The sequence below is a fragment of the Nothobranchius furzeri genome, chromosome 16, assembly GCF_043380555.1.
Source record: "Nothobranchius furzeri strain GRZ-AD chromosome 16, NfurGRZ-RIMD1, whole genome shotgun sequence".
Taxonomy (NCBI): domain Eukaryota; kingdom Metazoa; phylum Chordata; class Actinopteri; order Cyprinodontiformes; family Nothobranchiidae; genus Nothobranchius; species Nothobranchius furzeri.
The window spans coordinates 14349503-14375364 of NC_091756.1; positions in this window are offsets into that span (position 1 = coordinate 14349503).

Genomic DNA, 25862 nt, shown 5'->3' on the forward strand with positions numbered 1-25862 from the left:
AAGTAGTCCAGTTACACATTTGTGGGCTTATAACTTGGCTTATGAATGTCCTAGAGAGATCAGGTTTGTTTTAGCATACTCCAATTAAAAGCCCCCATTACCCCAAAAAGGAATGGAGTCTTTAGCACTTATGGTTTTTAAATGGCACCCAGAATTATGTTGCACGAAGCACAATTTCACATCATTCTGGGTTCATTTGTGTGAAAACAAGGTTCAATCAGGCTGAAACATTACAAGAAGGTAGAATCTATTGATTTGTAAGTGATCTGAACGTTTCATGATGATCGCACATTCCTATAGGGGGTCAAACCATGTCCCAACGGTCACCGGGCCTGGTGTCACTTTAAAGAAGTAGTCCAGTTACACCATTGTGGGCTTATAACTTGGCTTCTGAATGTCCTAGAGAGGTCAGGTTTGTTTTAGTGTACTCCAATCAACAGCCCCTACAACCACAAAAAGGAAAGGAGTAATTTGCACTTATGGTTTGTAAATGGCACCCAGAATTATGTTGCACGAAGCACAATTTCACATCATTCTGGGTCCATTTGTGTGAAAACAAGGTCCAATCAGGCTGAAACGTTACAGGAAGGTAGAATCTATTGAGTTGTAAGTGATCTGAACGTTTCAAGATGATCGCACATTCCTATAGGGGGTAAAACCATGTCCCAAAGGTCACCGGGCCTGGTGTCACTTTAAAGAAGTAGTCCAGTTACATCTTTGTAGGCTTATAACTTGGCTTCTGAATGTCCTAGAGAGATCAGGTTTGTTTTAATGTACTCCAATCAACAGCCCCTACAACCACAAAAAGGAATGGAGTAATTAGCACTTATGGTTTGTAAATGGCACCCAGAATTATGTTGCACGAAGCACAATTTCACATCATTCTGGGTTCATTTTTGTGAAAACAAGGTCCAATCAGGCAGAAACGTTACAGGAAGGTAGAATCTATTGAGTTGTAAGTGATCTGAACGTTTCATGATGATAGCACTTTCCTAAGGGGGTCAAACCATGTCGCAAAGGTCACCGGATCTGGTGTCACTTTAAAGAATTAGTCCAGTTACACATTTGTGGGCTTATAACTTGGCTTCTGAATGTCCTAGAGAGATCAGGTTTGTTTTAGTGTACTCCAATCAACAGCCCCTACAACCACAAAAAGGAATGGAGTCATTAGCACTTATGGTTTGTAAATGGCACCCAGAATTATGTTGCACGAAGCACAATTTCACATCATTCTGGGTCCATTCGTGTGAAAACAAGGTCCAATCAGGCTGAAACGTTACAAGAAGGTAGAATCTTTTGAGTTGTAAGTGATCTGAACATTTCATGATGATAGCACTTTCCTAAGGGGGTCAAACCATGTCCCAAAGGTCACCGGATCTGGTGTCAATTTAAAGTAGTCCAGTTACACATTTGTGGGCTTATAACTTGGCTTCTGAATGTCCTAGAGAGATCAGGTTTGTTTTAGTGTACTCCAATCAACAGCCCCTACAACCACAAAAAGGAATGGAGTCATTAGCACTTATGGTTTGTAAATGGCACCCAGAATTATGTTGCACGAAGCACAATTTCACTTCATTCTGGGTCCATTTGTGTGAAAACAAGGTCCAATCAGGCTGAAACGCTATAAGAAGGTAGAATCTATTGAGTTGTAAGTGATCTGAACGTTTCAAGATGATCGCACATTCCTATAGGGGGTAAAACCATGTCCCAAAGGTCACCGGGCCTGGTGTCACTTTAAAGAAGTAGTCCAGTTACATCTTTGTGGGCTTATAACTTGGCTTCTGAATGTCCTAGAGAGGTTAGGTATGTTTTAGTGTACTCCAATCAACAGCCCCTACAACCACAAAAAGGAATGGAGTCATTAGCACTTATGGTTTGTAAATGGCACCCAGAATTATGTTGCACGAAGCACAATTTCACATCATTCTGGGTTAATTTGTGTGAAAACAAGGTCCAATCAGGCTGAAACGTTACAAGAAGGTAGAATCTATTGAGTTGTAAGTGACCTGAACGTTTCATGATGATCGCACATTCCTATAGGGGGTCAAACCATGTCCCAAAGGTCACCGGGCCTGGTGTCACTTTAAAGAAGTAGTCCAGTTACACATTTGTGGGCTTATAACTTGGCTTCTGAATGTCCTGGAGAGATCAGGTTTGTTTTAGTGTACTCCAATCAACAGCTCCTACAACCACAAAAAGGAATGGAGTCATTAGCACTTATGGTTTGTAAATGGCACTCAGAATTATGTTGCACGAAGCACAATTTCACATCATTCTGGGTCCATTTGTGTGAAAACAAGGTCCAATCAGGCTGAAACGTTACAAGAAGGTAGAATCTATTGAGTTGTAAGTGATCTGAACGTTTCATGATGATAGCACTTTCCTAAGGGGGTCAAACCATGTCCCAAAGGTCACCGGATCTGGTGTCAATTTAAAGAAGTAGTACAGTTACACATTTGTGGGCTTATAACTTGGCTTCTGAATGTCCTAGAGAGATCAGGTTTGTTTTAGTGTACTCCAATCAACAGCCCCTACAACCACAAAAAGGAATGGAGTCATTAGCACTTATGGTTTGTAAATGGCACCCAGAATTATGTTGCACGAAGCACAATTTCACTTCATTCTGGGTTCATTTGTGTGAAAACAAGGTCCAATCAGGCTGAAACGTTACAAGAAGGTAGAATCTATTGAGTTGTAAGTGATCTGAACGTTTCATGATGATCGCACATTCCTATAGGGGGTCAAACCATGTCCCAAAGGTCACCGGGCCTGGTGTCACTTTAAAGAAGTAGTCCAGTTACACATTTGTGGGCTTATAACTTGGCTTCTGAATATCCTAGAGAGGTCAGGTTTGTTTTAGAGTACTCCAGTTAACAGCCCCCATTACCCCAAAGAGGAATGGAGTCATTAGCACTTATGGTTTTTAAATCGCACCCAGAATTATGTTGCACGAAGCACACTTTCACATCATTCTGGGTTCATTTGTGTGAAAACAAGGTCCAATCAGACTGAAACGTTACAGGAAGTTAGAATCTATTGAGTTGTAAGTGATCTGAACGTTTCATGATGATAGCACTTTCCTAAGGGGGTCAAACCATGTCCCAAAGGTCACCGGATCTGGTGTCAATTTAAAGAAGTAGTCCAGTTACACATTTGTGGGCTTATAACGTGGCTTCTGAATGTCCTAGAGAGATCAGGTTTGTTTTAGTATACTCCAATCAACAGCCCCTACAACCACAAAAAGGAATGGAGTCATTAGCACTTATGGTTTTTAAATGGCACCCAGAATTATGTTGCACGAAGCACAATTTCACATGATTCTGGGTCCATTTGTGTGAAAACAAGGTCCAATCAGGCTGAAACGTTACAGGAAGTTAGAATCTATTGAGTTGTAAGTGATCTGAATGTTTCATGATGATAGCACTTTCCTAAGGGGATCAAACCATGTCCCAAAGGTCACCGGATCTGGTGTCAATTTAAAGAAGTAGTCCAGTTACACATTTGTGGGCTTATAACTTGGCTTCTGAATGTCCTAGAGAGATCAGGTTTGTTTTAATGTACTCCAATCAACAGCCCCTACAACCACAAAAAGGAATGGAGTCATTAGCATTTATGGTTTGTAAATGGCACTCAGAATTATGTTGCACGAAGCACAATTTCACATCATTCTGGGTTCATTTGTGTGAAAACAAGGTCCAATCAGGCTGAAACGTTACAGGAAGGTAGAATCTATTTAGTTGTAAGTGATCTGAACGTTTCATGATGATAGCGCTTTCCTAAGGGGATCAAACCATGTCCCAAAGGTCACCGGATCTGGTGTCAATTTAAAGAAGTAGTCCAGTTACACATTTGTGGGCTTATAACTTGGCTTCTGAATGTCCTAGAGAGATCAGGTTTGTTTTAGTGTACTCCAATCAACAGCCCCTACAACCACAAAAGGAATGGAGTCTTTAGCCTTATGGTTTGTAAATGGCACCCAGAATTATGTTGCACGAAGCACAATTTCACATCATTCTGCGTCCATTTGTGTGAAAACAAGGTCCAATCAGGCTGAAACATTACAAGAAGGTAGAATCTATTGAGTTGTAAGTGATCTGAATGTTTCATGATGATAGCACTTTCCTAAGGGGGTCAAACCATGTCCCAAAGGTCACCGGATCTGGTGTCAATTTAAAGAAGTAGTCCAGTTACACATTTGTGGGCTTAAAACTTGGCTTCTGAATGTCCTAGAGCGATCAGGTTTGCTTTAGTGTACTCCAATCAACAGCCCCTACAACCACAAAAAGGAATGGAGACATTAGCACTAATGGTTTTTTAAATGGCACCCAGAATTATGTTGCACGAAGCACAATTTCACATCATTCTGGGTTCATTTGTGTGAAAACAAGGTCCAATCAGGCTGAAACGTTACAGGAAGGTAGAATCTACTGAGTTGTAAGTGATCTGAACGTTTCATGATGATAGCACTTTCCTAAGGGGGTCAAACCATGTCCCAAAGATCACCGGATCTGGTGTCAATTTAAAGAAGTAGTCCAGTTACACATTTGTGGGCTTATAACTTGGCTTCTGAATGTCCTAGAGAGATCAGGTTTGTTTTAGTGTACTCCAATCAACAGCCCCTACAACCACAAAAAGGAATGGAGTCATTAGCACTTATGGTTTGTAAATGGCACCCAGAATTATGTTGCACGAAGCACAATTTCACATCATTCTGGGTCCATTTGTGTGAAAACAAGGTCCAATCAGGCTGAAACGCTACAAGAAGGTAGAATCTATTGAGTTGTAAGTGATCTGAACATTTCAAGATGATCGCACATTCCTATAGGGGGTAAAACCATGTCCCAAAGGTCACCGGGCCTGGTGTCACTTTAAAGAAGTAGTCCAGTTACACCTTTGTGGGCTTATAACTTGGCTTCTGAATGTCCTAGAGAGGTTAGGTGTGTTTTAGTGTACTCCAATCAACAGCCCCTACAACCACAAAAAGGAATGGAGTCATTAGCACTTATGGTTTGTAAATGGCACCCAGAATTATGTTGCACGAAGCACAATTTCACATCATTCTGGGTCCATTTGTGTGAAAACAAGGTCCAATCAGGCTGAAACGTTACAGGAAGGTAGAATCTATTTAGTTGTAAGTGATCTGAACGTTTCATGATGATAGCGCTTTCCTAAGGGGATCAAACCATGTCCCAAAGGTCACCGGATCTGGTGTCAATTTAAAGAAGTAGTCCAGTTACACATTTGTGGGCTTATAACTTGGCTTCTGAATGTCCTAGAGAGATCAGGTTTGTTTTAGTGTACTCCAATCAACAGCCCCTACAACCACAAAAGGAATGGAGTCATTAGCACTTATGGTTTGTAAATGGCACCCAGAATTATGTTGCACGAAGCACAATTTCACATCATTCTGGGTCCATTTGTGTGAAAACAAGGTTCAATCAGGCTGAAACGTTACAAGAAGGTAGAATCTATTGAGTTGTAAGTGATCTGAACGTTTCATGATGATCGCACATTCCTATAGGGGGTCAAAGCATGTCCCAAAGGTCACCGGGCCTGGTGTCACTTTAAAGAAGTAGTCCAGTTACACCATTGTGGGCTTATAACTTGGCTTCTGAATGTCCTAGAGAGGTCAGGTTTGTTTTAGTGTACTCCAATCAACAGCCCCCACAACCACAAAAAGGAATGGAGTCATTAGCACTTATGGTTTGAAAATGGCACCCAGAATTATGTTGCACGAAGCACAACTTCACATCATTCTGGGTTCATTTGTGTGAAAACGTCCAATCAGGCTGACACCTTACAGGAAGGTAGAATCTATTGAGTTGTAAGTGATCTGAACGTTTCATGATGATAGCACTTTCCTAAGGGGGGTCTAACCATGTCCCAAAGGTCACCGGATCTGGTGTGAATTTAAAGAAGTAGTCCAGTTACTCATTTGTGGGCTTATAACTTGGCTTCTGAATGTCCTAGAGAGATCAGGGTTGTTTTAGTATACTCCAATCAACATACCCTACAACCACAAAAAGGAATGGAGTCATTAGCACTTATGGTTTTTAAATGGCACCCAGAATTATGTTGCACGAAGCACAATTTCACATCATTCTGGGTTCATTTGTGTGAAAACAAGGTCCAATCAGGCTGAAACGTTACAGGAAGGTAGAATCTATTGAGTTGTAAGTGATCTGAACGTTTCATGATGATAGCACTTTCCTAAGGGGGTCAATCCATGTCGCAAAGGTCACCGGATCTGGTGTCAATTTAAAGAAGTAGTCCAGTTACACATTTGTGGGCTTATAACTTGGCTTCTGAATGTCCTAGAGATGTCAGGTTTGTTTTAATGTACTCCAATCAACAGCCCCTACAACCACAAAAAGGAATGGAGTCATTAGCACTTATGGTATGTAAATGGCACCCAGAATTATGTTGCACGAAGCACAATTTCACATCATTCTGGGTTCATTTGTGTGAAAACAAGGTCCAATCAGGCTGAAACGTTACAGGAAGGTAGAATCTATTGAGTTGTAAGTGATCTGAACGTTTCATGATGATAGCACTTTCCTAAGGGGGTCAAACCATGTCCCAAAGGTCACCGGATCTGGTGTCAATTTAAAGAAGTAGTCCAGTTACACATTTGTGGGCTTATAACTTGGCTTCTGAATGTCCTAGAGAGATCAGGTTTGTTTTAATGTACTCCAATCAAGAGACCCTACAAACACAAAAAGGAATGGAGTCATTAGCACTTATGGTTTGTAAATGGCACCCAGAATTATGTTGCACGATGCACAATTTCACATCATTCTGGGTCCATTTGTGTGAAAACAAGGTCCAATCAGGCTGAAACGCTACAAGAATGTAGAATCTATTGAGTTGTAAGTGATCTGAACGTTTCAAGATGATCGCACATTCCTATAGGGGGTAAAACCATTTCCCAAAGGTCACCAGGCCTGGTGTCACTTTAAAGAAGTAGTCCAGTTACACCTTTGTGGGCTTATAACATGGCTTCTGAATGTCCTAGAGAGATCAGGTTTGTTTTAATGTACTCCAATCAACAGCCCCTACAACCACAAAAAGGAATGGAGATATTAGCACTTATGGTTTGTAAATGGCACCCAGAATTATGTTGCACGAAGCACAATTTCACATCATTCTGGGTTCATTTGTGTGAAAACAAGGTCCAATCAGGCTGACACCTTACAGGAAGGTAGAATCTATTGAGTTGTAAGTGATCTGAACGTTTCATGATGATAGCACTTTCCTAAGGGGGGTCTAACCATGTCCCAAAGGTCACCGGATCTGGTGTGAATTTAAAGAAGTAGTCCAGTTACTCATTTGTGGGCTTATAACTTGGCTTATGAATGTCCTAGAGAGATCAGGTTTGTTTTAATGTACTCCAATCAACAGCCCCTACAACCACAAAAAGGAATGGAGATATTAGCACTTATGGTTTGTAAGTGGCACCCAGAATTATGTTGCACGAAGCACAATTTCACATCATTCTGGGTTCATTTGTGTGAAAACAAGGTCCAATCAGGCTGAAACGTTATAGGAAGGTAGAATCTACTGAGTTGTAAGTGATCTGAACGTTTCATGATGATAGCACTTTCCTAATGGGGTCAAACCATGTCCCAAAGGTCACCGGAAGTGGTGTCAATTTAAAGAAGTAGTCCAGTTACACATTTGTGGGCTTATAACTTGGCTTATGAATGTCCTAGAGAGATCAGGTTTGTTTTAGCATACTCCAATTAACAGCCCCCATTACCCCAAAAAGGAATGGAGTCTTTAGCACTTATGGTTTTTAAATGGCACCCAGAATTATGTTGCACGAAGCACAATTTCACATCATTCTGGGTTCATTTGTGTGAAAACAAGGTTCAATCAGGCTGAAACGTTACAAGAAGGTAGAATCTATTGAGTTGTAAGTGATCTGAACGTTTCATGATGATCGCACATTCCTATAGGGGGTCAAACCATGTCCCAAAGGTCACCGGGCCTGGTGTCACTTTAAAGAAGTAGTCCAGCTACACCATTGTGGGCTGATAACTTGGCTTCTGAATGTCCTAGAGAGATCAGGTTTGTTTTAGTGTACTCCAATCAACAGCCCCTACAACCACAAAAAGGAATGGAGTCATTAGCACTTATGGTTTGTAAATGGCACCCAGAATTATGTTGCACGAAGCACAATTTCACATCATTCTGGGTCCATTTGTGTGAAAACAAGGTCCAATCAGGCTGAAACGTTACAGGAAGGTAGAATCTATTGAGTTGTAAGTGATCTGAACGTTTCAAGATGATCGCACATTCCTATAGGGGGTAAAACCATGTCCCAAAGGTCACCGGGCCTGGTGTCACTTTAAAGAAGTAGTCCATTTACACCTTTGTGGGCTTATAACTTGGCTTCTGAATGTCCTAGAGAGGTCAGGTTTGTTTTAGTGTACTCCAATCAACAGCCCCTACAACCACAAAAAGGAATGGAGTCATTAGCACTTATGGTTTTTAAATGGCACCCAGAATTATGTTGCACGAAGCACAATTTCACATGATTCTGGGTCCATTTGTGTGAAAACAAGGTCCAATCAGGCTGAAACGTTACAGGAAGTTAGAATCTATTGAGTTGTAAGTGATCTGAATGTTTCATGATGATAGCACTTTCCTAAGGGGATCAAACCATGTCCCAAAGGTCACCGGATCTGGTGTCAATTTAAAGAAGTAGTCCAGTTACACATTTGTGGGCTTATAACTTGGCTTCTGAATGTCCTAGAGAGATCAGGTTTGTTTTAATGTACTCCAATCAACAGCCCCTACAACCACAAAAAGGAATGGAGTCATTAGCATTTATGGTTTGTAAATGGCACTCAGAATTATGTTGCACGAAGCACAATTTCACATCATTCTGGGTTCATTTGTGTGAAAACAAGGTCCAATCAGGCTGAAACGTTACAGGAAGGTAGAATCTATTTAGTTGTAAGTGATCTTAACGTTTCATGATGATAGCGCTTTCCTAAGGGGATCAAACCATGTCCCAAAGGTCACCGGATCTGGTGTCAATTTAAAGAAGTAGTCCAGTTACACATTTGTGGGCTTATAACTTGGCTTCTGAATGTCCTAGAGAGATCAGGTTTGTTTTAGTGTACTCCAATCAACAGCCCCTACAACCACAAAAGGAATGGAGTCTTTAGCCTTATGGTTTGTAAATGGCACCCAGAATTATGTTGCACGAAGCACAATTTCACATCATTCTGCGTCCATTTGTGTGAAAACAAGGTCCAATCAGGCTGAAACATTACAAGAAGGTAGAATCTATTGAGTTGTAAGTGATCTGAATGTTTCATGATGATAGCACTTTCCTAAGGGGGTCAAACCATGTCCCAAAGGTCACCGGATCTGGTGTCAATTTAAAGAAGTAGTCCAGTTACACATTTGTGGGCTTAAAACTTGGCTTCTGAATGTCCTAGAGCGATCAGGTTTGCTTTAGTGTACTCCAATCAACAGCCCCTACAACCACAAAAAGGAATGGAGACATTAGCACTTATGGTTTTTTAAATGGCACCCAGAATTATGTTGCACGAAGCACAATTTCACATCATTCTGGGTTCATTTGTGTGAAAACAAGGTCCAATCAGGCTGAAACGTTACAGGAAGGTAGAATCTACTGAGTTGTAAGTGATCTGAACGTTTCATGATGATAGCACTTTCCTAAGGGGGTCAAACCATGTCCCAAAGATCACCGGATCTGGTGTCAATTTAAAGAAGTAGTCGAGTTACACATTTGTGGGCTTATAACTTGGCTTCTGAATGTCCTAGAGAGATCAGGTTTGTTTTAGTGTACTCCAATCAACAGCCCCTACAACCACAAAAAGGAATGGAGTCATTAGCACTTATGGTTTGTAAATGGCACCCAGAATTATGTTGCACGAAGCACAATTTCACATCATTCTGGGTCCATTTGTGTGAAAACAAGGTCCAATCAGGCTGAAACGCTACAAGAAGGTAGAATCTATTGAGTTGTAAGTGATCTGAACATTTCAAGATGATCGCACATTCCTATAGGGGGTAAAACCATGTCCCAAAGGTCACCGGGCCTGGTGTCACTTTAAAGAAGTAGTCCAGTTACACCTTTGTGGGCTTATAACTTGGCTTCTGAATGTCCTAGAGAGGTTAGGTGTGTTTTAGTGTACTCCAATCAACAGCCCCTACAACCACAAAAAGGAATGGAGTCATTAGCACTTATGGTTTGTAAATGGCACCCAGAATTATGTTGCACGAAGCACAATTTCACATCATTCTGGGTCCATTTGTGTGAAAACAAGGTCCAATCAGGCTGAAACGTTACAGGAAGGTAGAATCTATTTAGTTGTAAGTGATCTGAACGTTTCGTGATGATAGCGCTTTCCTAAGGGGATCAAACCATGTCCCAAAGGTCACCGGATCTGGTGTCAATTTAAAGAAGTAGTCCAGTTACACATTTGTGGGCTTATAACTTGGCTTCTGAATGTCCTAGAGAGATCAGGTTTGTTTTAGTGTACTCCAATCAACAGCCCCTACAACCACAAAAGGAATGGAGTCATTAGCACTTATGGTTTGTAAATGGCACCCAGAATTATGTAGCACGAAGCACAATTTCACATCATTCTGGGTCCATTTGTGTGAAAACAAGGTTCAATCAGGCTGAAACGTTACAAGAAGGTAGAATCTATTGAGTTGTAAGTGATCTGAACGTTTCATGATGATCGCACATTCCTATAGGGGGTCAAAGCATGTCCCAAAGGTCACCGGGCCTGGTGTCACTTTAAAGAAGTAGTCCAGTTACACCATTGTGGGCTTATAACTTGGCTTCTGAATGTCCTAGAGAGGTCAGGTTTGTTTTAGTGTACTCCAATCAACAGCCCCCACAACCACAAAAAGGAATGGAGTCATTAGCACTTATGGTTTGAAAATGGCACCCAGAATTATGTTGCACGAAGCACAACTTCACATCATTCTGGGTTCATTTGTGTGAAAACGTCCAATCAGGCTGACACCTTACAGGAAGGTAGAATCTATTGAGTTGTAAGTGATCTGAACGTTTCATGATGATAGCACTTTCCTAAGGGGGGTCTAACCATGTCCCAAAGGTCACCGGATCTGGTGTGAATTTAAAGAAGTAGTCCAGTTACTCATTTGTGGGCTTATAACTTGGCTTCTGAATGTCCTAGAGAGATCAGGGTTGTTTTAGTATACTCCAATCAACATACCCTACAACCACAAAAAGGAATGGAGTCATTAGCACTTATGGTTTTTAAATGGCACCCAGAATTATGTTGCACGAAGCACAATTTCACATCATTCTGGGTTCATTTGTGTGAAAACAAGGTCCAATCAGGCTGAAACGTTACAGGAAGGTAGAATCTATTGAGTTGTAAGTGATCTGAACGTTTCATGATGATAGCACTTTCCTAAGGGGGTCAATCCATGTCGCAAAGGTCACCGGATCTGGTGTCAATTTAAAGAAGTAGTCCAGTTACACATTTGTGGGCTTATAACTTGGCTTCTGAATGTCCTAGAGATGTCAGGTTTGTTTTAATGTACTCCAATCAACAGCCCCTACAACCACAAAAAGGAATGGAGTCATTAGCACTTATGGTATGTAAATGGCACCCAGAATTATGTTGCACGAAGCACAATTTCACATCATTCTGGGTTCATTTGTGTGAAAACAAGGTCCAATCAGGCTGAAACGTTACAGGAAGGTAGAATCTATTGAGTTGTAAGTGATCTGAACGTTTCATGATGATAGCACTTTCCTAAGGGGGTCAAACCATGTCCCAAAGGTCACCGGATCTGGTGTCAATTTAAAGAAGTAGTCCAGTTACACATTTGTGGGCTTATAACTTGGCTTCTGAATGTCCTAGAGAGATCAGGTTTGTTTTAATGTACTCCAATCAAGAGACCCTACAAACACAAAAAGGAATGGAGTCATTAGCACTTATGGTTTGTAAATGGCACCCAGAATTATGTTGCACGATGCACAATTTCACATCATTCTGGGTCCATTTGTGTGAAAACAAGGTCCAATCAGGCTGAAACGCTACAAGAAGGTAGAATCTATTGAGTTGTAAGTGATCTGAACGTTTCAAGATGATCGCACATTCCTATAGGGGGTAAAACCATTTCCCAAAGGTCACCAGGCCTGGTGTCACTTTAAAGAAGTAGTCCAGTTACACCTTTGTGGGCTTATAACATGGCTTCTGAATGTCCTAGAGAGATCAGGTTTGTTTTAATGTACTCCAATCAACAGCCCCTACAACCACAAAAAGGAATGGAGATATTAGCACTTATGGTTTGTAAATGGCACCCAGAATTATGTTGCACGAAGCACAATTTCACATCATTCTGGGTTCATTTGTGTGAAAACAAGGTCCAATCAGGCTGACACCTTACAGGAAGGTAGAATCTATTGAGTTGTAAGTGATCTGAACGTTTCATGATGATAGCACTTTCCTAAGGGGGGTCTAACCATGTCCCAAAGGTCACCGGATCTGGTGTGAATTTAAAGAAGTAGTCCCGTTACTCATTTGTGGGCTTATAACTTGGCTTATGAATGTCCTAGAGAGATCAGGTTTGTTTTAATGTACTCCAATCAACAGCCCCTACAACCACAAAAAGGAATGGAGATATTAGCACTTATGGTTTGTAAGTGGCACCCAGAATTATGTTGCACGAAGCACAATTTCACATCATTCTGGGTTCATTTGTGTGAAAACAAGGTCCAATCAGGCTGAAACGTTATAGGAAGGTAGAATCTACTGAGTTGTAAGTGATCTGAACGTTTCATGATGATAGCACTTTCCTAATGGGGTCAAACCATGTCCCAAAGGTCAGCGGAAGTGGTGTCAATTTAAAGAAGTAGTCCAGTTACACATTTGTGGGCTTATAACTTGGCTTATGAATGTCCTAGAGAGATCAGGTTTGTTTTAGCATACTCCAATTAACAGCCCCCATTACCCCAAAAAGGAATGGAGTCTTTAGCACTTATGGTTTTTAAATGGCACCCAGAATTATGTTGCACGAAGCACAATTTCACATCATTCTGGGTTCATTTGTGTGAAAACAAGGTTCAATCAGGCTGAAACGTTACAAGAAGGTAGAATCTATTGAGTTGTAAGTGATCTGAACGTTTCATGATGATCGCACATTCCTATAGGGGGTCAAACCATGTCCCAAAGGTCACCGGGCCTGGTGTCACTTTAAAGAAGTAGTCCAGTTACACCATTGTGGGCTTATAACTTGGCTTCTGAATGTCCTAGAGAGATCAGGTTTGTTTTAGTGTACTCCAATCAACAGCCCCTACAACCACAAAAAGGAATGGAGTCATTAGCACTTATGGTTTGTAAATGGCACCCAGAATTATGTTGCACGAAGCACAATTTCACATCATTCTGGGTCCATTTGTGTGAAAACAAGGTCCAATCAGGCTGAAACGTTACAGGAAGGTAGAATCTATTGAGTTGTAAGTGATCTGAACGTTTCAAGATGATCGCACATTCCTATAGGGGGTAAAACCATGTCCCAAAGGTCACCGGGCCTGGTGTCACTTTAAAGAAGTAGTCCAGTTACATCTTTGTAGGCTTATAACTTGGCTTCTGAATGTCTTAGAGAGATCAGGTTTGTTTTAATGTACTCCAATCAACAGCCCCTACAACCACAAAAAGGAATGGAGTCATTAGCACTTATGGTTTGTAAATGGCACCCAGAATTATGTTGCACGAAGCACAATTTCACATCATTCTGGGTTCATTTTTGTGAAAACAAGGTCCAATCAGGCAGAAACGTTACAGGAAGGTAGAATCTATTGAGTTGTAAGTGATCTGAACGTTTCATGATGATAGCACTTTCCTAAGGGGGTCAAACCATGTCGCAAAGGTCACCGGATCTGGTGTCACTTTAAAGAATTAGTCCAGTTTCACATTTGTGGGCTTATAACTTGGCTTCTGAATGTCCTAGAGAGATCAGGTTTGTTTTAGTGTACTCCAATCAACAGCCCCTACAACCACAAAAAGGAATGGAGTCATTAGCACTTATGGTTTGTAAATGGCACCCAGAATTATGTTGCACGAAGCACAATTTCACATCATTCTGGGTCCATTTGTGTGAAAACAAGGTCCAATCAGGCTGAAACGTTACAAGAAGGTAGAATCTATTGAGTTGTAAGTGATCTGAACGTTTCATGATGATAGCACTTTCCTAAGGGGGTCAAACCATGTCCCAAAGGTCACCGGATCTGGTGTCAATTTAAAGTAGTCCAGTTACACATTTGTGGGCTTATAACTTGGCTTCTGAATGTCCTAGAGAGATCAGGTTTGTTTTAGTGTACTCCAATCAACAGCCCCTACAACCACAAAAAGGAATGGAGTCATTAGTACTTATGGTTTGTAAATGGCACCCAGAATTATGTTGCACGAAGCACAATTTCACTTCATTCTGGGTCCATTTGTGTGAAAACAAGGTCCAATCAGGCTGAAACGCTATAAGAAGGTAGAATCTATTGAGTTGTAAGTGATCTGAACGTTTCAAGATGATCGCACATTCCTATAGGGGGTAAAACCATGTCCCAAAGGTCACCGGGCCTGGTGTCACTTTAAAGAAGTAGTCCAGTTACATCTTTGTGGGCTTATAACTTGGCTTCTGAATGTCCTAGAGAGGTTAGGTTTGTTTTAGTGTACTCCAATCAACAGCCCCTACAACCACAAAAAGGAATGGAGTCATTAGCACTTATGGTTTGTAAATGGCACCCAGAATTATGTTGCACGAAGCACAATTTCACATCATTCTGGGTTAATTTGTGTGAAAACAAGGTCCAATCAGGCTGAAACGTTACAAGAAGGTAGAATCTATTGAGTTGTAAGTGATCTGAACGTTTCATGATGATCGCACATTCCTATAGGGGGTCAAACCATGTCCCAAAGGTCACCGGGCCTGGTGTCACTTTAAAGAAGTAGTCCAGTTACACATTTGTGGGCTTATAACTTGGCTTCTGAATGTCCTGGAGAGATCAGGTTTGTTTTAGTGTACTCCAATCAACAGCTCCTACAACCACAAAAAGGAATGGAGTCATTAGCACTTATGGTTTGTAAATGGCACCCAGAATTATGTTGCACGAAGCACAATTTCACATCTTTCTGGGTCCATTTGTGTGAAAACAAGGTCCAATCAGGCTGAAACGTTACAAGAAGGTAGAATCTATTGAGTTGTAAGTGATCTGAACGTTTCATGATGATAGCACTTTCCTAAGGGGGTCAAACCATGTCCCAAAGGTCACCGGATCTGGTGTCAATTTAAAGAAGTAGTACAGTTACACATTTGTGGGCTTATAACTTGGCTTCTGAATGTCCTAGAGAGATCAGGTTTGTTTTAGTGTACTCAAATCAACAGCCCCTACAACCACAAAAAGGAATGGAGTCATTAGCACTTATGGTTTGTAAATGGCACCCAGAATTATGTTGCACGAAGCACAATTTCACATCATTCTGGGTCCATTTGTGTGAAAACAAGGTCCAATCAGGCAGAAACGTTACAGGAAGGTAGAATCTATTGAGCTGTAAGTGATCTGAACGTTTCAAGATGATCGCACATTCCTATAGGGGGTAAAACCATGTCCCAAAGGTCACCGGGCCTGGTGTCACTTTAAAGAAGTAGTCCAGTTACATCTTTGTTGGCTTATAACTTGGCTTCTGAATGTCTTAGAGAGATCAGGTTTGTTTTAATGTACTCCAATCAACAGCCCCTACAACCACAAAAAGGAATGGAGTCATTAGCACTTATGGTTTGTAAATGGCACCCAGAATTACGTTGCACGAAGCACAATTTCACATCATTCTGGGTCCATTTGTGTGAAAACAAGGTCCAATCAGGCTGAAACGTTACAGGAAGGTAGAATCTATTGAGTTGTAAGTGATCTGAACGTTTCAAGATGATCGCACATTCCTATAGGGGGTAAAACCATGTCCCAAAGGTCACCGGGCCTGGTGTCACTTTAAAGAAGTAGTCCAGTTACATCTTTGTAGGCTTATAACTTGGCTTCTGAATGTCTTAGAGAGATCAGGTTTGTTTTAATGTACTCCAATCAACAGCCCCTACAACCACAAAAAGGAATGGAGTCATTAGCACTTATGGTTTGTAAATGGCACCCAGAATTATGTTGCACGAAGCACAATTTCACATCATTCTGGGTTCATTTTTGTGAAAACAAGGTCCAATCAGGCAGAAACGTTACAGGAAGGTAGAATCTATTGAGTTGTAAGTGATCTGAACGTTTCATGATGATAGCACTTTCCTAAGGGGGTCAAACCATGTCGCAAAGGTCACCGGATCTGGTGTCACTTTAAAGAATTAGTCCAGTTTCACATTTGTGGGCTTATAACTTGGCTTCTGAATGTCCTAGAGAGATCAGGTTTGTTTTAGTGTACTCCAATCAACAGCCCCTACAACCACAAAAAGGAATGGAGTCATTAGCACTTATGGTTTGTAAATGGCACCCAGAATTATGTTGCACGAAGCACAATTTCACATCATTCTGGGTCCATTTGTGTGAAAACAAGGTCCAATCAGGCTGAAACGTTACAAGAAGGTAGAATCTATTGAGTTGTAAGTGATCTGAACGTTTCATGATGATAGCACTTTCCTAAGGGGGTCAAACCATGTCCCAAAGGTCACCGGATCTGGTGTCAATTTAAAGTAGTCCAGTTACACATTTGTGGGCTTATAACTTGGCTTCTGAATGTCCTAGAGAGATCAGGTTTGTTTTAGTGTACTCCAATCAACAGCCCCTACAACCACAAAAAGGAATGGAGTCATTAGTACTTATGGTTTGTAAATGGCACCCAGAATTATGTTGCACGAAGCACAATTTCACTTCATTCTGGGTCCATTTGTGTGAAAACAAGGTCCAATCAGGCTGAAACGCTATAAGAAGGTAGAATCTATTGAGTTGTAAGTGATCTGAACGTTTCAAGATGATCGCACATTCCTATAGGGGGTAAAACCATGTCCCAAAGGTCACCGGGCCTGGTGTCACTTTAAAGAAGTAGTCCAGTTACATCTTTGTGGGCTTATAACTTGGCTTCTGAATGTCCTAGAGAGGTTAGGTTTGTTTTAGTGTACTCCAATCAACAGCCCCTACAACCACAAAAAGGAATGGAGTCATTAGCACTTATGGTTTGTAAATGGCACCCAGAATTATGTTGCACGAAGCACAATTTCACATCATTCTGGGTTAATTTGTGTGAAAACAAGGTCCAATCAGGCTGAAACGTTACAAGAAGGTAGAATCTATTGAGTTGTAAGTGATCTGAACGTTTCATGATGATCGCACATTCCTATAGGGGGTCAAACCATGTCCCAAAGGTCACCGGGCCTGGTGTCACTTTAAAGAAGTAGTCCAGTTACACATTTGTGGGCTTATAACTTGGCTTCTGAATGTCCTGGAGAGATCAGGTTTGTTTTAGTGTACTCCAATCAACAGCTCCTACAACCACAAAAAGGAATGGAGTCATTAGCACTTATGGTTTGTAAATGGCACCCAGAATTATGTTGCACGAAGCACAATTTCACATCTTTCTGGGTCCATTTGTGTGAAAACAAGGTCCAATCAGGCTGAAACGTTACAAGAAGGTAGAATCTATTGAGTTGTAAGTGATCTGAACGTTTCATGATGATAGCACTTTCCTAAGGGGGTCAAACCATGTCCCAAAGGTCACCGGATCTGGTGTCAATTTAAAGAAGTAGTACAGTTACACATTTGTGGGCTTATAACTTGGCTTCTGAATGTCCTAGAGAGATCAGGTTTGTTTTAGTGTACTCAAATCAACAGCCCCTACAACCACAAAAAGGAATGGAGTCATTAGCACTTATGGTTTGTAAATGGCACCCAGAATTATGTTGCACGAAGCACAATTTCACTTCATTCTGGGTTCATTTGTGTGAAAACAAGGTCCAATCAGGCTGAAACGTTACAAGAAGGTAGAATCTATTGAGTTGTAAGTGATCTGAACGTTTCATGATGATCGCACATTCCTATAGGGGGTCAAACCATGTCCCAAAGGTCACCGGGCCTGGTGTCACTTTAAAGAAGTAGTCCAGTTACACATTTGTGGGCTTATAACTTGGCTTCTGAATATCCTAGAGAGGTCAGGTTTGTTTTAGAGTACTCCAGTTAACAGCCCCCATTACCCCAAAGAGGAATGGAGTCATTAGCACTTATGGTTTTTAAATGGCACCCAGAATTATGTTGCACGAAGCACACTTTCACATCATTCTGGGTTCATTTGTGTGAAAACAAGGTCCAATCAGGCTGAAACGTTACAGGAAGTTAGAGTCTATTGAGTTGTAAGTGATCTGAACGTTTCATGATGATAGCACTTTCCTAAGGGGGTCAAACCATGTCCCAAAGGTCACCGGATCTGGTGTCACTTTAAAGAAGTAGTCCAGTTACACATTTGTGGGCTTATAACGTGGCTTCTGAATGTCCTAGAGAGATCAGGTTTGTTTTAGTATACTCCAATCAACAGCCCCTACAACCACAAAAAGGAATGGAGTCATTAGCACTTATGGTTTTTAAATGGCACCCAGAATTATGTTGCACGAAGCACAATTTCACATCATTCTGGGTCCATTTGTGTGAAAACAAGGTCCAATCAGGCTGAAACGTTACAGGAAGTTAGAATCTATTGAGTTGTAAGTGATCTGAATGTTTCATGATGATAGCACTTTCCTAAGGGGATCAAACCATGTCCCAAAGGTCACCGGATCTGGTGTCAATTTAAAGAAGTAGTCCAGTTACACATTTGTGGGCTTATAACTTGGCTTCTGAATGTCCTAGAGAGATCAGGTTTGTTTTAATGTACTCCAATCAACAGCCCCTACAACCACAAAAAGGAATGGAGTCATTAGCATTTATGGTTTGTAAATGGCACCCAGAATTATGTTGCACGAAGCACAATTTCACATCATTCTGGGTTCATTTGTGTGAAAACAAGGTCCAATCAGGCTGAAACGTTACAGGAAGGTAGAATCTATTTAGTTGTAAGTGATCTGAATGTTTCATGATGATAGCACTTTCCTAAGGGGGTCAAACCATGTCCCAAAGGTCACCGGATCAGGTGTCAATTTAAAGAAGTAGTCCAGTTACACATTTGTGGGCTTAAAACTTGGCTTCTGAATGTCCTAGAGCGATCAGGTTTGCTTTAGTGTACTCCAATCAACAGCCCCTACAACCACAAAAAGGAATGGAGACATTAGCACTTATGGTTTTTTAAATGGCACCCAGAATTATGTTGCACGAAGCACAATTTCACATCATTCTGGGTTCATTTGTGTGAAAACAAGGTCCAATCAGGCTGAAACGTTACAGGAAGGTAGAATCTACTGAGTTGTAAGTGATCTGAACGTTTCATGATGATAGCACTTTCCTAAGGGGGTCAAACCATGTCCCAAAGATCACCAGATCTGGTGTCAATTTAAAGAAGTAGTCCAGTTACACATTTGTGGGCTTATAACTTGGCTTCTGAATGTCCTAGAGAGATCAGGTTTGTTTTAGTGTACTCCAATCAACAGCCCCTACAACCACAAAAAGGAATGGAGTCATTAGCACTTATGGTTTGTAAATGGCACCCAGAATTATGTTGCACGAAGCACAATTTCACATCATTCTGGGTCCATTTGTGTGAAAACAAGGTCCAATCAGGCTGAAACGCTACAAGAAGGTAGAATCTATTGAGTTGTAAGTGATCTGAACATTTCAAGATGATCGCACATTCCTATAGGGGGTAAAACCATGTCCCAAAGGTCACCGGGCCTGGTGTCACTTTAAAGAAGTAGTCCAGTTACACCTTTGTGGGCTTATAACTTGGCTTCTGAATGTCCTAGAGAGGTTAGGTGTGTTTTAGTGTACTCCAATCAACCGCCCCTACAACCACAAAAAGGAATGGAGTCATTAGCACTTATGGTTTGTAAATGGCACCCAGAATTATGTTGCACGAAGCACAATTTCACATCATTCTGGGTCCATTTGTGTGAAAACAAGGTCCAATCAGGCTGAAACATTACAGGAAGGTAGAATCTATTTAGTTGTAAGTGATCTGAACGTTTCATGATGATAGCGCTTTCCTAAGGGGATCAAACCATGTCCCAAAGGTCACCGGATCTGGTGTCAATTTTAAGAAGTAGTCCAGTTACACATTTGTGGGCTTATAACTTGGCTTCTGAATGTCCTAGAGAGATCAGGTTTGTTTTAGTGTACTCCAATCAACAGCCCCTACAACCACAAAAGGAATGGAGTCATTAGCACTTATGGTTTGTAAATGGCACCCAGAATTATGTTGCACGAAGCACAATTTCACATCATTCTGGGTCCATTTGTGTGAAAACAAGGTTCAATCAGGCTGAAACGTTACAAGAAGGTAGAATCTATTGAGTTGTAAGTGATCTGAACGTTTCATGATGATCGCACATTCCTATAGGGGGTCAAACCATGTCCCAAAGGTCACCGGGCCTGGTGTCACTTTAAAGAAGTAGTCCAGTTACACCTTTGTGGGCTTATAACTTGGCTTCTGAATGTCCTAGAGAGGTTAGGTGTGTTTTAGTGTACTCCAATCAACAGCCCCTACAACCACAAAAAGGAATGGAGTCATTAGCACTTATGGTTTGTAAATGGCACCCAGAATTATGTTGCACGAAGCACAATTTCACATCATTCTGGGTCCATTTGTGTGAAAACAAGGTCCAATCAGGCTGAAACGTTACAGGAAGGTAGAATCTATTTAGTTGTAAGTGATCTGAACGTTTCATGATGATAGCGCTTTCCTAAGGGGATCAAACCATGTCCCAAAGGTCACCGGATCTGGTGTCAATTTTAAGAAGTAGTCCAGTTACACATTTGTGGGCTTATAACTTGGCTTCTGAATGTCCTAGAGAGATCAGGTTTGTTTTAGTGTACTCCAATCAACAGCCCCTACAACCACAAAAGGAATGGAGTCATTAGCACTTATGGTTTGTAAATGGCACCCAGAATTATGTTGCACGAAGCACAATTTCACATCATTCTGGGTCCATTTGTGTGAAAACAAGGTTCAATCAGGCTGAAACGTTACAAGAAGGTAGAATCTATTGAGTTGTAAGTGATCTGAACGTTTCATGATGATCGCACATTCCTATAGGGGGTCAAACCATGTCCCAAAGGTCACCGGGCCTGGTGTCACTTTAAAGAAGTAGTCCAGTTACACCATTGTGGGCTTATAACTTGGCTTCTGAATGTCCTAGAGAGGTCAGGTTTGTTTTAGTGTACTCCAATCAACAGCCCCAACAACCAAAAAAAGGAATGGAGTCATTAGCTCTTATGGTTTGTAAATGGCACCCAGAATTATGTTGCACGAAGCACAATTTCACATCATTCTGGGTTCATTTGTGTGAAAACAAGGTCCAATCAGGCTGACACCTTACAGGAAGGTAGAATCTATTGAGTTGTAAGTGATCTGAACGTTTCATGATGATAGCACTTTCCTAAGGGGGTCTAACCATGTCCCAAAGGTCACCGGATCTGGTGTCAATTTAAAGAAGTAGTCCAGTTACTCATTTGTGGGCTTATAACTTGGCTTCTGAATGTCCTAGAGAGACCAGGGTTGTTTTAGTATACTCCAATCAACATACCCTACAACCACAAAAAGGAATGGAGTCATTAGCACTTATGGTTTTTAAATGGCACCCAGAATTATGTTGCACGAAGCACAATTTCACATCATTCTGGGTCCATTTGTGTGAAAACAAGGTCCAATCAGGCTGAAACGTTACAGGAAGGTAGAATCTATTTAGTTGTAAGTGATCTGAACGTTTCATGATGATAGCGCTTTCCTAAGGGGATCAAACCATGTCCCAAAGGTCACCGGATCTGGTGTCAATTTTAAGAAGTAGTCCAGTTACACATTTGTGGGCTTATAACTTGGCTTCTGAATGTCCTAGAGAGATCAGGTTTGTTTTAGTGTACTCCAATCAACAGCCCCTACAACCACAAAAGGAATGGAGTCATTAGCACTTATGGTTTGTAAATGGCACCCAGAATTATGTTGCACGAAGCACAATTTCACATCATTCTGGGTCCATTTGTGTGAAAACAAGGTTCAATCAGGCTGAAACGTTACAAGAAGGTAGAATCTATTGAGTTGTAAGTGATCTGAACGTTTCATGATGATCGCACATTCCTATAGGGGGTCAAACCATGTCCCAAAGGTCACCGGGCCTGGTGTCACTTTAAAGAAGTAGTCCAGTTACACCATTGTGGGCTTATAACTTGGCTTCTGAATGTCCTAGAGAGGTCAGGTTTGTTTTAGTGTACTCCAATCAACAGCCCCAACAACCAAAAAAAGGAATGGAGTCATTAGCTCTTATGGTTTGTAAATGGCACCCAGAATTATGTTGCACGAAGCACAATTTCACATCATTCTGGGTTCATTTGTGTGAAAACAAGGTCCAATCAGGCTGACACCTTACAGGAAGGTAGAATCTATTGAGTTGTAAGTGATCTGAACGTTTCATGATGATAGCACTTTCCTAAGGGGGTCTAACCATGTCCCAAAGGTCACCGGATCTGGTGTCAATTTAAAGTAGTCCAGTTACACATTTGTGGGCTTATAACTTGGCTTCTGAATGTCCTAGAGAGATCAGGTTTTTTTTAGTGTACTCCAATCAACAGCCCCTACAACCACAAAAAGGAATGGAGTCATTAGCACTTATGGTTTGTAAATGGCACCCAGAATTATGTTGCACGAAGCACAATTTCACATCATTCTGGGTCCATTTGTGTGAAAACAAGGTTCAATCAGGCTGAAACGTTACAAGAAGGTAGAATCTATTGAGTTGTAAGTGATCTGAACGTTTCATGATGATCGCACATTCCTATAGGGGGTCAAACCATGTCCCAAAGGTCACCGGGCCTGGTGTCACTTTAAAGAAGTAGTCCAGTTACACCTTTGTGGGCTTATAACTTGGCTTCTGAATGTCCTAGAGAGGTTAGGTGTGTTTTAGTGTACTCCAATCAACAGCCCCTACAACCACAAAAAGGAATGGAGTCATTAGCACTTATGGTTTGTAAATGGCACCCAGAATTATGTTGCACGAAGCACAATTTCACATCATTCTGGGTCCATTTGTGTGAAAACAAGGTCCAATCAGGCTGAAACGTTACAGGAAGGTAGAATCTATTTAGTTGTAAGTGATCTGAACGTTTCATGATGATAGCGCTTTCCTAAGGGGATCAAACCATGTCCCAAAGGTCACCGGATCTGGTGTCAATTTTAAGAAGTAGTCCAGTTACACATTTGTGGGCTTATAACTTGGCTTCTGAATGTCCTAGAGAGATCAGGTTTGTTTTAGTGTACTCCAATCAACAGCCCCTACAACCACAAAAGGAATGGAGTCATTAGCACTTATGGTTTGTAAATGGCACCCAGAATTATGTTGCACGAAGCACAATTTCACATCATTCTGGGTCCATTTGTGTGAAAACAAGGTTCAATCAGGCTGAAACGTTACAAGAAGGTAGAATCTATTGAGTTGTAAGTGATCTGAACGTTTCATGATGATCGCACATTCCTATAGGGGGTCAAACCATGTCCCAAAGGTCACCGGGCCTGGTGTCACTTTAAAGAAGTAGTCCAGTTACACCATTGTGGGCTTATAACTTGGCTTCTGAATGTCCTAGAGAGGTCAGGTTTGTTTTAGTGTACTCCAATCAACAGCCCCAACAACCAAAAAAAGGAATGGAGTCATTAGCTCTTATGGTTTGTAAATGGCACCCAGAATTATGTTGCACGAAGCACAATTTCACATCATTCTGGGTTCATTTGTGTGAAAACAAGGTCCAATCAGGCTGACACCTTACAGGAAGGTAGAATCTATTGAGTTGTAAGTGATCTGAACGTTTCATGATGATAGCACTTTCCTAAGGGGGTCTAACCATGTCCCAAAGGTCACCGGATCTGGTGTCAATTTAAAGAAGTAGTCCAGTTACTCATTTGTGGGCTTATAACTTGGCTTCTGAATGTCCTAGAGAGACCAGGGTTGTTTTAGTATACTCCAATCAACATACCCTACAACCACAAAAAGGAATGGAGTCATTAGCACTTATGGTTTTTAAATGGCACCCAGAATTATGTTGCACGAAGCACAATTTCACATCATTCTGGGTCCATTTGTGTGAAAACAAGGTCCAATCAGGCTGAAACGTTACAGGAAGGTAGAATCTATTTAGTTGTAAGTGATCTGAACGTTTCATGATGATAGCGCTTTCCTAAGGGGATCAAACCATGTCCCAAAGGTCACCGGATCTGGTGTCAATTTTAAGAAGTAGTCCAGTTACACATTTGTGGGCTTATAACTTGGCTTCTGAATGTCCTAGAGAGATCAGGTTTGTTTTAGTGTACTCCAATCAACAGCCCCTACAACCACAAAAGGAATGGAGTCATTAGCACTTATGGTTTGTAAATGGCACCCAGAATTATGTTGCACGAAGCACAATTTCACATCATTCTGGGTCCATTTGTGTGAAAACAAGGTTCAATCAGGCTGAAACGTTACAAGAAGGTAGAATCTATTGAGTTGTAAGTGATCTGAACGTTTCATGATGATCGCACATTCCTATAGGGGGTCAAACCATGTCCCAAAGGTCACCGGGCCTGGTGTCACTTTAAAGAAGTAGTCCAGTTACACCATTGTGGGCTTATAACTTGGCTTCTGAATGTCCTAGAGAGGTCAGGTTTGTTTTAGTGTACTCCAATCAACAGCCCCAACAACCAAAAAAAGGAATGGAGTCATTAGCTCTTATGGTTTGTAAATGGCACCCAGAATTATGTTGCACGAAGCACAATTTCACATCATTCTGGGTTCATTTGTGTGAAAACAAGGTCCAATCAGGCTGACACCTTACAGGAAGGTAGAATCTATTGAGTTGTAAGTGATCTGAACGTTTCATGATGATAGCACTTTCCTAAGGGGGTCTAACCATGTCCCAAAGGTCACCGGATCTGGTGTCAATTTAAAGAAGTAGTCCAGTTACTCATTTGTGGGCTTATAACTTGGCTTCTGAATGTCCTCGAGAGATCAGGGTTGTTTTAGTATACTCCAATCAACATACCCTACAACCACAAAAAGGAATGGAGTCATTAGCACTTATGGTTTTTAAATGGCACCCAGAATTATGTTGCACGAAGCACAATTTCACATCATTCTGGGTTCATTTGTGTGAAAACAAGGTCCAATCAGGCTGAAACGTTACAGGAAGGTAGAATCTATTTAGTTGTAAGTGATCTGAACGTTTCATGATGATAGCGCTTTCCTAAGGGGATCAAACCATGTCCCAAAGGTCACCGGATCTGATGTCAATTTAAAGAAGTAGTCCAGTTACACATTTGTGGGCTTATAACTTGGCTTCTGAATGTCCTAGAGAGATCAGGTTTGTTTTAGTGTACTCCAATCAACAGCCCCTACAACCACAAAAGGAATGGAGTCATTAGCCTTATGGTTTGTAAATGGCACCCAGAATTATGTTGCACGAAGCACAATTTCACATCATTCTGGGTCCATTTGTGTGAAAACAAGGTCCAATCAGGCTGAAACATTACAAGAAGGTAGAATCTATTGAGTTGTAAGTGATCTGAATGTTTCATGATGATAGCACTTTCCTAAGGGGGTCAAACCATGTCCCAAAGGTCACCGGATCTGGTGTCAATTTAAAGAAGTAGTCCAGTTACACATTTGTGGGCTTAAAACTTGGCTTCTGAATGTCCTAGAGCGATCAGGTTTGCTTTAGTGTACTCCAATCAACAGCCCCTACAACCACA